We start from the raw sequence: 11,574 nt of genomic DNA on the forward strand, positions 1-11,574 counted from the left end.
AGTCTTTTTTATCTTTGATTTTGAGACAGCCTCTTGCTGAGTTGCTTAAGGTCTCACTAAATTTTTGAGGTTGTCCTCTAATTTGTGATCCTCCCAATTCACTGGGACTATAGGTGTGTGCCACCACGCTTGGTCCCTTGATTTCTTTTTTGTGTCCCAGAAATTTGGTGACAGGATGGGATACTATGAGTAAGCCTCTCCACTGGGTGAATTGTTGGATGATTTGTGACCACCATTGATCAGGTAAGAGACCCTATTCATTAAAAAGTCTTTAACACTTGAATTCAGTAAGTGCACCATTTAATCAATTCCACTATGGTAGATTTCAACAAAGAAGAATCATGGTTATGTGTCAAACTATGTTGTCTCCCCAGATCAAATACAAGGACCAGAACCTATAATTAGAGAACAAGAAAAACAGAATGAAGAAAGGCCTTGTAGTGCTCTCTATTATCTGTGAAAAAGAAAAAAATTGACAAGGAAGTTTAACTTGCTTATATATTTGTAGGGGATCTGAGAGAAACAAATGTTTGTGACTCATCTAATACTTTTAGTTCCCAACCCTGTCATGTGTGAGCTAAATACTTTTCTGAAATAGGTTTATGTTAGTTTTCTTTTCTGTACCATTAATAGAGGAATAGTGGTATCTCTTCGTGTGACCTACAAAAGCCTTCAACATATGTTGCAAAGGATGCCCCAGGGGCTCGGGGATCCGCCTACTATATATATTCTCAAGGCATTTACAAGAGAACTGAAAGGATTTTTTTCCCACCTCAGGGGTCCATGCTGACTCAACATATGAATTATTTAATTGATAACTAATTCCTTTTATATTTATAAAGAAGATTCATTAGCTTTACTAATTTTTTTTATTGGTTCTTTTTGGTTATCCCTGACAGAAGAATCCATTTTGACATAATATGAAAGTATGGAATATAACTTGCTCTAATTCAGTCCCAGTACCTCTCCGTCCCTGCCTCCCCGGACCCCCTGCTCCTTTCCCTCTCTCTACTGATACTTCTGCCATTTATCCATAGTTAGTTTTTTAAATTAATTTCCTGTGGATGTACAGGATGTTGAGATTCACTGTAGTATATTCACTTATGTACATAAGAAAGTGATGTCAGATTCATTCCACTGCCTTTCCTTTTCCCTCCCCCTCCCTTTCCTTCATTCCCCTTTGCCTACTTCACTGAACTTCTATTCTCTCTCTCTCTCTCTTTTTTTTTTTTTTTACCTCCTCCACCTATTGTATATTAGTTTCCATATATCAGAGAAAACATTTGATCTTTGCTTTTTTGGGATTGGTTTATTTCACTTAGCATGATAGTCTCCAAATCAATCCATCCAATTACTGGCAAATTTTATAAAGACATTCTTATTTATGGTTGAATAATACTACATTGTGTATATACCACATTTTCTTTATCCATCCATTCATTCATTGAAGGGCACCTTGGTTGGCTGCATAGCTTATTTATTTTGAATTGTGCTGCTCTAAAAATTTGAACTCTCAAGGGCATTAAGTCACCCTGGGTAATTTGTAATATAGTCTTATTGCTGTTATTTGTAATGTTTATCATCAGCTGATGGATGTAAAATAGTTACATTCCCAAAGAAGCCTGTTTTATAAATGAAGCAACCTACTATGAAGAAAGAACTCCATCCTGTTGAGTTTGGGTAGGTATCTTAGTCTATTTTCTGTTGCTATAATAAGATACCTGGGGCTGGGAACTTTATAAAGAAAAGAGGTTTATCTCACAATTCTGGAGATTCAAGAGCATGGTACCAAAGCTGAGGGTGTAGTTTAGTGGCAAAGCACTTGCCTAGCATGTGTGAGGCCCTGTGTTGAATTCTCAGTACCATAAATTGATAGAAAAAGAGCATGGAATTAGCATCTGCTCAATTCTTGTGAGGGTTGCTTTTGCTGTATCACAATATCCTGGATGGCATCATAGTGGGAACAAGTATGGAAGGGAAACATTACATGGTGAGACAGGAACTCAGAGAGATTCAGGAGCCAGGTTTTCTCTTTTTGTAGTAATTCACTCTCATGAGAACTGACCAGGATCCCTCATAAATTACATTAATAACTTCCAAGGGCGGTACCCTCACAATATAATTACCTCCCACTAAGACCCTTATTTTAAAGTTTCCACCACCTCAGTGTTACCCCACTAGCAATACTCATGAACTTCCAGCACATAAAACTTGGGGGACACAATCAGAACCTATCTAAACCATAGCATATTGCATGCAATGGACCCTTACCATTTTGAGAAGATTAAGCTGCTCACTGAGATGTTATGCAAAGTATCAGTAGATGCATTTTTACAAGATCAAAAGAAGCTAAAGATGGCATTCAAACTCATAAGCAGCCATTGTTTTCCCACTTGTATTAGAAATTCCTACTTGATAAGCTGTCTTCCCTTTTCTGTCAGCAGAATAAAGGAACTATTTGTGGTCAGCGTGCCTCCTCAATAATTAGCCACCATTATAGGACTTCAGTTTCCCTTTATGTACCATTGGATTGTGTTGTTCTGGGGATGCCAGGTTGTTTAGGGACCATGCCAACAGCTACTCTTTTGGTTGCAAACGCTCAAGCTTTGACTTGGGATATTTAACTTACAAGCGCTGCTTGCTGTTGCTGTTTTATAGAAGTTGGTGTTACTCAACACTTGTTAGTTGTTGGAAGCCTCCCTAGCTGATCCTAATGTATACTCTGGTCTGCTGTCAGGCCCTGTCCACACAGTACTCACGGCCATCTCATAGCTCTTGACGAAGATGCTCGGCTGGGTCTGATTCCTCTGACCTCCTTTGTCTCAGTGCTGACTTGGCACTGTCTGCGGATGGATCTCTTGTGACACAGGGAGATGTGCACGCATCCTATGCAGTGCTCATTCCTCCTGGTCTTGCTGTCGTTTGGATCTGGAATATCCCCCAATGGCCTACAAGTTAAGAACTTGGTCCCCAGCCTGTGGAACTGTTGGGAAGTGGTGAAACCTTTCAGAGTTGGGGCCTAATCGAAGAGAGCTGGGTCACTGGGGGTGTGTCCTTAAAGGGGATGTTGGGACCCAGGCGCTTCCTCGCTCCTTCTGCTCTGCAGCCACCGTGAGGTGAACAGCTTTGCTCCACCACGTATTTCCTCTGTCACGTGCTGCCTTGCCACAGGACTCAAAGCAACGGGACAACTGACCATGGATTGAAACTCCGAAATTATGAACCAGAGTAGACCTTTCTTCCTTGTAGGTTGCTTGTCTCAGGCATTTTGTCCCATTGATGGGACGGTAACCCAGGATTCTAGCAGCTCATGTTCCCCCCAAAATAAAATCAGCCAAACCAGTGGAACTCACTGTTCTTACTGGCTTTTTCAATTTGCTTCTGGAATAAATATGAATATGTATACTACGAGTAAATTTATGTTTAGAGTCTGTCACACTATGGGAAAAGTCCAAAGAATAGAGGCTTTCTAAATATAATAAAAACCAAAATATCACAGGAAAAGAACTGATTTATTAGAGTCATTGAAACTTCCTATTCTTGAGCTTGTACATAATGTGTAGTTACGCTGGTCGTGTATTCATATAAGAACATAGGAAAGTTACGTTTGACTTATTCTACTGTCTTTCTGATTCCTACCTGCCCCCAAATCTGGTGAAACTCCACTCCTCCTTCCCCCACCACCTATTGTGAGTCAGCATACATAAAAACAGGGAGAACATTCCGTCTTTGGTTTTTTGGGATTGGCTTATTTCACTTAGCACAATATAGTCTCCAGTTCCATCCATTTACTTGCAAATGCCATAATTTAATTCTTCTTTATGACTGAGTAATATTCCATTGTGTATATGTACCACATTTCTTAATCCACTCATCTGTTGAAGGACACCTAGGTCAGGTCCGTAGTTTAGCTATTGTGAATTGAGCTGCTATAAATATTGATGTGGTTGTGTCATTGTTGTATGCTGATTTAAAATTCTTTGGGTGTATATTGAGGAGTAGGATAACTGGGTCAAATGGTGCTTCCATTCCAAGTTTTCTGAGGAATTGGAGAAGATATCTTCATCCAGGTATTCAAAAGCTCTTCTTTTTTTATTGATTCTTCCTAGTTATACATGAGAGTAGAATTCATTTTGATAAAATTATACAAGCATGAAATATATCTTATTCTACTGAGGACTCCATTCATGTGGGTGGGCACAATGGTGGGATTCACTTAGGTATTTTTATATGTGTACCTAGGAAAAACGTTAGATTTATTCTGCTGTCTTACCTATTCCTATCCCCACTCCCTCCTTTTCATTCCCTTTTGTCTAAGCTACTGAACTTCTCTTCTTCCCCCCTCTGCCTTTATTATGGTTTAACTTCCACATATCAGTGAAAACATTTGACCTCTGGTTTTTGGGGATTTGCTTATTTCTAAAGACTATTCCTTAAATAATTTCCCAAGTACAATAAGACAGTCAAAGATAGTTAAAGATTGTCAGGAACAAATGAATTAAGAGACAATGAATGCAAATTAGCAGCACCACCCCCCGAAATTAAAAATGGACTCTCAAATGCCGCATATTGAAATATCAGATGTAGAATATAGAATAACTCTGCTATGTCCAATAAGTAAAAGACAGACTTGAGAATATTTTCAGGGAATTGAAATGTACATAAAGTTATAGAAACTGTTTGGAAAAAACTAACAAAACTTCTAGAAATTACCAAGATGAAAAATTCATTTGAGGTCTCTTGACTTGCTGGTTGCTGGAACATTCTCTCTGGAACCCTGGGACCCTCACACAACGTCCCTACCAGCGTGTTCACCAGCTGTCTACTACTGCTGAGTCGATGATGCTCAGATGATAGCACTTGAAGCAACAGAATTGCCCCACTGAGCCCTGCCTGAATTCCTGGCCCACAAGTCATGATATACATGACATTGAATTAAACCTGATGCCTCACCAAGATAAAAAAAATTCATAAGCAGCCTAAACTGCCCAAAAGACTAGCTGTGTGCAATTGAAATTGACCAGATATTCTGCAGGGGTTCCAGCAACTCCTCTGAGCTTTGATGAATGAAGTTCTAGAAGTTTGAAGATGATGTCATCTATTGACCAAGGAGGTCAAGTGGTCACGACTAATAGGGTAATTACTGTGAATGTTGTTGTGAAGCAAAAACTTACCAAAACTTGTTGAATGAGTTCCAGTAGTTTGTAAGAAAGTCCAGAAAAAATGGGAAGTCTAGTTATAAGAAGTTCTCCATATTCAATGTTCTTTTTCACAGAGGATGATGCAATATGGAAGAAACAGATTTGGATAACCCAAACCAAAAGGTCCTCTGCAACAGATGAATGGATTAAGAAAACATGGTATATATACACAATGGAATATTATTCAGCCATAAAGAAGAATGAAATTATGGCATCTGCTGGTAAATGGATGGAACTGAAGACTATCATGCTAAATGAAATAAGCCAATCCCCAAAAATCACAGGCCAAATGAACTCTTTGATATGTGGATACTGATACACAATGACAGGGAAGAATAGAAGCTCATTGGATTAGACAAAGGGGAATGAAGGGAAGGGGAAGAGAGATGGGCATAGGAAAGACAGTAGAATGAACTGGACATAACTTTCCTATGTTCTTTTTTTTTTTTTTTCAGAGTTCACAAAGTTGTTCAAAAGGTGGAACATGGACTCAACAGAGACAGAAGAACACAGTTTTTGTGCTTTTCTTCCTAAGTATTTCAAGTCTTTTCAAAACAAGACTCTTGGGACCTCTAGATTCAAGTATGCTCCTAGACTTGGTCAACTGCTACAAGTCTTAAGGAGCCTTCTATACATGCTTGGATTACTCATTCACCAACATTAAACCCCTGACAAAGCAGGACTTCTTTCTCCCTGGCATGTGTTGATTTTAGAGGCAGAGGTGGGTCAATGTAAGAAACAATGGGATTTTTCCTTGGAACTTGTCTGTGATGACAGGTGCCTGCCATGATCATAACTACTGTCTCTTCCCCAATCCCTCCCTTCCATTTTCTTAAGGCAGAAAATAATCTTCTCTGAAGATACTTGATAACAATTCCATCAAACAAAAACACATGCGTCCAATACATGCACTGCTTTCAGATATTCCGGGTTTAGTTCAGCTGGTGGATGAGCTGATTGATGCGTTCACCCCGATAACCAGGTAGGCCCATCTCCTTGAGGAAGCCCACTCTAGTTTTGGTAGCATGGTGGGCCAGAGAGAGATGGAAAGGGCACAAGAACATAGAGATCTCCCAGAAATACTTCCCAGGGAAGGCAATTTCATGGATGAGATCTTCCAGACAAATGACATCAGACCTCCCCAGGTGCTCCTCAATCACTGTGTTGTCTGTCAAGGGGATGGTCTTATTCTTGACCTTTGCTTGTCCATGTTTCAAGGTGAGTTCCCGGACAGACTTCAGATTTGGAAATCCCCAAGTCACATAAGGTTCTTCTATCCGCAGCATTTTTAGGCTTTGTGGGGTGACTTTAACAAAGACACACTAAATATTTTCTTCAGACGAAGTCTTGCAGTGGTCCTCTGCACCAGCAAACTCACTGCACTAATCCTCTGGATGCGTACAGCAAAGACCAAGGAATGTTTATCAGGCATTTCCAAAGCATGAGGTTTCACTTCTAGTCCTCTGAAATGCAGTTGGTCATGTTTCTTCCGCCAGGAATCACGTAGGAATGATTCCAGTCGCTTAAATCTGAACTGTTTTCCTTTTCTCTCCTTCTTTGCCAAAAGCGCTTGCTTTGCCTGGGTAGCTTTGAGGGCCTGATAAGCCTTCCTCTTTTTCAGCAGATTTTCCGGAACCAGAGGGATCTTTTTTTTTTTTTTTTTTTTTTTTCTCTTCCTCCACCATCTTCTCAGAGCTGCGCTTACTGTTTCTCCTATGTTGTTACATGAATGCATGATCGTTGAAACTCCACATCATGTACAATCACAAGAATGGGGTCCTAATTAGAGCAAGTTATCCTCCATGTATGTATAATATGCCAAAATACACTTTACTGTCATGTATATCTAAAAAGAACAAATAAAAAACTGAGAAAAAAAGTGACGCAGAGATTTTGAAGTCCAAGTGGGAAGCTTTAACATTACCTTAACCATTATTTTTTTACTTAATTTTTCTTTTTTTCTGTATTCATGAGGGTAATCTATGAAAAAATCTATACATACACGTGTCATAAGTATTCTTTTTAATAAGCATAAAGTGAAAATTCTAATCATGGAAGTGCCTGTCAGTTTAATTGGATCATCTTTCTTATTTCAACATAAGATAATGGCACATTTCACAATCAATAAGGTTCTAGATGTTATGAATATGGTATATTGTTTAGGAATGCATATATAGGCGAAAAAAAAAAAAAAAAAAAACCAACCCAGGAATTGCTTATCACCAAAGTCGAGATAGTAGGCACCTCAGCAGTGAGACGGGTCAGGGAGAGACCCTGGCGTCTGGACGGCTGGCAGAGCGCTATATTTTTACCTGTGTAGTTTTGGGTGTTCATTTTACTATTATTTGGTGATTGTAAATGTTTTATGTGCTTCTCTTTTAAAAATTTTTTTGTTGTACCATGGAATGAACCTGGGGGTGCTCCTCCCCTGAGCTACATCCCAAGCCCCTGTTTATTTTGAGAAGGGTCTCCCTAAGTCACAGAGGCAAGCCTTGAACTTGTGATCTTTCTGCCTCAGCCTACCAAATTGCTGGGACTACAGGCACGTGCCACCATGCCAAGCTTGTTTTATGCACTTTTCAATGTGCATTATTTTCATGAGAACAAGTTTGCCTTACATTATACATTCAGTTACAAAATTGGTGTCCCCTTAGCTTTTAGGGGTGACCCTGTCCCTGAGGAAGGTGGTGCAGAATGAAAGATCCAAGAGGTGGGTGCGGTAAATAGGCTAACGTGCGTCCTGCTGGAGGACATCAGCTCCTGGCCAAGATGAACTGACCAGACCACAGTCACTGGTGTTACCCTCCTGGGAATAATCCTACTCCCCAGGGTTGGGGCTGGGACTCTTTCCAGAAGGGATGAAATCTGTGCTTGAGTTAGTCAGTGGAGGAAGTGAATTCCTTTTTGTTTTTATTCCACATTCTTTATTGATGCATTACAGTTGTACATACTGATGGGATTCGTTGTTACATATTTGTACCATATAACCGTATAATTTGGTTAACATCACTCCCAAGCACTTACCCCCTCCCATCCCCTGGTTCCTTTCCTCTACTGATCTCCCTTTGATTCTCATGATATCCCCCACCTTTCTTTTACTTTTCCTCTCTAGCTTCCACATATGAGAGAAAACATCTGATTTTTGACCTTCTGAGTTTGACACTTATTTTGCTTAACACAATGGTCTTTAGTTCCATACATTTTCCTGCAAATGACATCATTTCAGTTTTCTTTATGGCTGAATAAAACTCCATTGGGGAAGTGAATTCTTTTTTTTATATCTTTATAAAGTTTGTTCTAATTAGTTATACATGACAGTAGAATGCACTTTGACACATCATACATAAGTGGAGTATAACTTCTCATTCTTCTGGTTGTACATAATATAGAATCACATGGGTCTTGTAGTCATATATGTACATAGAGTAATGATGTCATATTCATTTTATGATCTCTCCTACCCTTATACCCCTCCCTTCCTTTCACTTTCCTCTACCTAACCCAAAGTAACTCTATTCTTCCTACCTCCCACCTTATTGTGAATTAGCATCTGCCTATCAGAGAAAACATTTGACCTTTGGGTTTTGGGGTTTGGCTTATTTTGCTTAGCATGATATTCTCTAACTCCATCAATTTACTGGCACATGTCATAATTTCATTTGTCTTTATGACTGAGTAATATTCCCTTGTGTATATATACCACATTTTCTTTATCCATTTATCTGTTGAAGGATACTTAGGTTGGTTCCACAGTTCAGCTATTATGAATTGAGGTGCTATAAACATTGATGTGGCTGCATCACTGTAGCATGCTGATTTTAACTTCTTTGGATATAGACTGAGGAGTGGGATAGCTGGGTCAAATGGTGGTTCCATTCCAAGTTTTCTGAGGAATCTCCACACTGCTGTCCATAATGGTTGCACCAATTTGCAGTCCCACCAGCGATGTATGAATGTACCTTTTGGGGAAGTGAATTCTTAAAGGGGAAATTCACACAGATAGGAGTGAGAGACACAGGGCAGTAAACTACAAAATGCTTGCAAGGTCTTATAAATGCCTGGGTTTCAAGACATAAACCCTGTGAGGAAAAACAAGATTTCTCAGAAGTTAAGTGAAGTTGTGAGGAAAAAAGTCCTTTAACCCACAAGACATTCACTGTGGTTTCCTTGATTGTAGGGGAAAAGAAGAGAGATCTAGTATTTCAAGTTAGGCAAATCAAGCATCAGGGGCCTGTGGTAGCAAAGGTGGGGGTCCTTGGATGGCTTCTTAGGACCCATCTACTGGGAGGAGGATGTGATCATCTTTGCTGGGCAGAGGACAGTAGATAATGTTCTTTTTAGATGCTTTGGGGGCCTCTGTCAGCATAGGGTGATCTTTGTCTTTGTCTTTTTCTTCTGTACAGGGGATTGAACCCAAGGACACTCCACCTTTGGGCTATATCCCTAGCCCTTTTTTTATTTGAGACAGGGTCTTGCTAAGTTGGCAAGACTGGTCTTGAACCTGCAGTTCTCCTGAGGTTCTTTTTAAACTTGGAATCCTGTCTCAGCCTCCTGAGTTGCTGGGATTACAAGTGTGTGCCACTGAGCTTAGTTGTTTGTTTGTTTCTTTTCTTTTTTTTTTCTTTTTGTTTTTGTAACAGAATACCTGACACAGGAATTGAGAAAGAATAAGAATTTATTGGCTTTATGGTTCTGGAGTTTGGCAAAAAGCATGGCACCAGCATCCAGTGAAGGCTTTTGTGTCGCATCATGCCTTGGTGGAAGGCAGACTGACAAGACAGTGCGTTCAAGAGAAAGCCATTTTTGTGATAATGAACTTAGTCCTGCAATAATACTATCAATCCATTCTTGAGACTTTTGCCCTTTACCACCTTTTAACTGTCCCACCTTTCAACTTTTACATTGGAATTTTTTTCCCCAACTCATGAACTCTGGGGGATACATTGTAGCCATTAGCAGGTGGTGAACTACAACATCCCTGGTCTCAGAAGGAGGAAGAACCGAACTCTGAAGATGGTAGTAGTGTGATTGTGTGTATGTCTGCGGTGTGTGAATATGTGCGTGTGTGTTGGATTAAACACTAATCAGTGCCTAGGAAAGCTTGCAGTGAGATAAGAAAGTCTCAAAAAAGAAGAAGTGGTAACAAGGGAAATGGGGATAGGGAACGGGCCCCTCCCTTATCTCTAGTCCTTGGGAGAGGATCTAAAGAGAGTGACCTTGGTTGTAAAGTAAAGTACTCAAAACATTTGGAGAAAGACACTGGTGCAGTGTACCTGCAACCTGATAGTCTAGATATGATAAATATCTAAAATTTTAAATAAAATGGATAGATTAGAGATACGTGACAGTAGAATGTATTTTGACATATTATACATACAGGGAGTATAACTTCCCATTTTTGTGGTTGTACAGGATGTGGAGTTTCACTGGTCGTGTACGAACAGTGTGTATTAATCCAGTATCTCCTACTTTCCTTTGAGGACTGCTTGGATTAAGTCTTCTAGGGTTTGAATCCTTGAATTAGAAGCCTATTTGTTAGAGGTCCTGGGGACAATGAAGCACCAGAGATTTATCCTTTAATTTTCAACTACTGAGAGAGGTGGCTTCACTGTGCTGAAGCCACAACCTCAGCAACCTTGTGGGGGCCCACCAAGGGGCATCTGTGTCCAAGCTTGCCTGGACCAAGATGTCCCTCTAAGACCAGGCCAGGTTCACTGTGGTCAGACATGGGGTTGTTTCCTCACTAAGCTAGTGTCCCGCTGTGTGCTTAGAACACAGGCAAAGATTTCTAATTTTATTGACTTTCTATTCATGAAATAAAGTTTAATAACACACAAACAAAATATAAACAGAAGCTTTTGCTCATTAGTATGGGGTTTTAAATTCTTCCTTTCTGTAAAACAATAAATCCAACATTAACAATATTTTCAGTTTTTTCATGGTTCTCATTCTCCTTTTGCAAGGTGAGCTAATCCTAATGATGTTCTTGGAGAAATTTTCTGTGCACACACACACGTGTGTGTGTGTGTGTGTGTGTGTGTGTGTGTGTATGTGTAACTTTTTCTTTTTCCAATTGGAATTAAACTTACTTGCTGAAAGAGACAGCAGGAAAAGGCTGGCAATATTTAATGTTTAGGTGAAACAGTAGGTTTTAAATGTAATGATGATAACAAATGGACACATCAATAGATAGCACTTTATGATCTATCACTCTGATAATTAATTTTATTTTTGTTGTGGATGGACACAATACCTTTATTTATTTATTTATTTATATGTGGTGCTGAGGATCAAACCCAGGGCCTCACACATGCTAGGCAAGTGCTGTACCACTGAGCCACAACCCCAGCCCCTCACTCTGATAATTTTGAAA

General features: G+C 39.7%; 1 pseudogene; it reads right to left on the bottom strand.

Moving 5' to 3' along the window:
- Positions 1–6,133: 6,133 nt before the first annotated feature.
- On the bottom strand, positions 6,134–6,936 carry LOC124979428 (60S ribosomal protein L7-like 1; annotated as a pseudogene).
- Positions 6,937–11,574: the final 4,638 nt, after the last annotated feature.

This window comes from Sciurus carolinensis, chromosome 3 (genome assembly GCF_902686445.1).
Source record: "Sciurus carolinensis chromosome 3, mSciCar1.2, whole genome shotgun sequence".
Classification (NCBI taxonomy): domain Eukaryota; kingdom Metazoa; phylum Chordata; class Mammalia; order Rodentia; family Sciuridae; genus Sciurus; species Sciurus carolinensis.